Here is a 2,394-nt window from a genome sequence, read left to right as displayed (position 1 = left end):
TCTTTCTTTCTTTCTTTCTTTCTTTCTTTCTTTCTTTCTTTCTTTCTTTCTTTCTTTCTTTCTTTCTTTCTTTCTTTCTTTCTTTCTTTCTTTCTTTCTTTCTTTCTTTCTTTCTTTCTTTCTTTCTTTCTTTCTTTCTTTCTTTCTTTCTTTCTTTCTTTCTTTCTTTCTTTCTTTCTTTCTTTCTTTCTTTCTTTCTTTCTTTCTTTCTTTCTTTCTTTCTTTCTTTCTTTCTTTCTTTCTTTCTTTCTTTCTTTCTTTCTTTCTTTCTTTCTTTCTTTCTTTCTTTCTTTCTTTCTTTCTTTCTTTCTTTCTTTCTTTCTTTCTTTCTTTCTTTCTTTCTTTCTTTCTTTCTTTCTTTCTTTCTTTCTTTCTTTCTTTCTTTCTTTCTTTCTTTCTTTCTTTCTTTCTTTCTTTCTTTCTTTCTTTCTTTCTTTCTTTCTTTCTTTCTTTCTTTCTTTCTTTCTTTCTTTCTTTCTTTCTTTCTTTCTTTCTTTCTTTCTTTCTTTCTTTCTTTCTTTCTTTCTTTCTTTCTTTCTTTCTTTCTTTCTTTCTTTCTTTCTTTCTTTCTTTCTTTCTTTCTTTCTTTCTTTCTTTCTTCTCTAGCCACATGTTAAAATGGGGTCATATTTGCGTCAAATTTTCAAAATAGACCTTAAATTTACCAAGAATGATCCTTCTTAGGGCCTAGGTCAAAGTTCAGTTTTTTCCATATGCTTTCATGTAGCTGGGGTCATTAGTGTCAAATTTCAACATATACCAAATAAGCTCAAATTTACCAGAAATGATCTTTAGAACCTTCTAAACATTTAAAAAACACTCTTCACACTACAGGTCAAAGGTCAGACTCTTCCATACTTTTTAAGAAGCTCAAATTCATTACGGATGATAGGACATTGTAAATATGTTTAGATATGCTCTTAATGACAATTAAGGTCAAAGTTCAAAAGCTATAAAGGTCATTAGGGTGGAAATTATCAAACATTGCTAATGGCAAACGGTTGGACAGATTGCATTAGACAGACTTCTACCAAACATAGGGTGTTCAACCCGAGGTCAAAGGCCACAGGGGTCATATTTTGAAAAGTGACCGAGTTTGTTTTTTGAACATAGCATTTGTAGTTGTGTTTATTTCCTTAATTACAAAATTGATTGTTTTGTTTAATATTTGTCTCTATTTTATGTACTAGTATTTAATTAAGAATATAAGTTTAAGATTTATAAATGTCGATCACCGATCTAAAGGTGAATTTTCGAATACATATCATTGTACACTCTTTGAGCTAACCTTAAATTTAGGCGGACCGATTCTGGCTTATATGAACTACTTTTTGCAAGTAGTCATGCCAGAATCGATCCAACTTAATTTTCCTGACAGGCCTACTGAACCTAAAATAGGTGAATTTAATACTATTTATAGCCTACTATTGTCTTTTATAATAATAATAATAAGATTTATAAATCTAATTTATAAATTATAATAAAGAAATATTACCTGATTCAAAGCTGAGCAGGTAGCATTTGGTAACTGTACAAGGGGCAGAAACTACAGTATCTTCAAAGTGTGAAAATATCATGAAAATACAGAGCTAATTCAGGAATAGACGAAACCATTACTTCTTTAGGGGTCCTTCACAATTATCAACATTTTCACAAGCGTACAAAACGAACGAGGGGGTTAAACCCTGGCGTACGCTTTTTAAAAAGTAATAAAATGTCTGTCAAAAATCGTCACAACCACGAAAAAACTGCTGAAATACCGGCGAAAGTTTGATGTACTTCAGTTCCGTGCAGTAGCGAGAATATGCATTGATCTGGTGTATAAAGCCCTATTTTACGTTACGATGTATTCGCGATTGGAACAAAATTCTCTGTACTCTCGTGACTGAATGTGTTGCTTGCTTGGCCATTTGGTGAGACTGCTAAATCATGACACCGCAATAGTTTTTGAAAAAGCGAAATTTAAAATGGAAAAAGTAGAGAGGAAGAAGCCGCCGATGAAAATGCCTAATTGTTTCTCTAAGGTTGGTTTAATTTGTTATATTTGTTTGAATATACACTAAACTGGGCCTAGGTTAGTAATAAGATTTCGATTAATTGTCCTGTTATATTGTTATTTTTCTCTATATTGTTTCTTTACTAGGCTATAGGCTACACCAAACTGCCAAGAGTACTGAAAATGTTGCTGCTTCACTTCTATTACACATGGAAGTTGATGAACCATAAGGTGCTCCTGCTACAGCTTTGGCTATTAGTAGTGGCGATGTACACTTCTTCATACGGAATAGTCAACATTAAATCAGAACTGAACTCAGAACTCAGATTGTTTTATTTGTCCAAAATTATAACAAACAAATAGTATACTGTAATTAAATTATAACATATTGATGGTCG

The sequence above is a fragment of the Anneissia japonica genome, unplaced genomic scaffold (assembly GCF_011630105.1).
Source record: "Anneissia japonica isolate Jap-2015-1 unplaced genomic scaffold, ASM1163010v1 scaffold1984_len102452_cov112, whole genome shotgun sequence".
Taxonomy (NCBI): Eukaryota; Metazoa; Echinodermata; class Crinoidea; order Comatulida; family Comatulidae; genus Anneissia; species Anneissia japonica.
Note: the sequence above shows the minus strand (reverse complement) of the source record.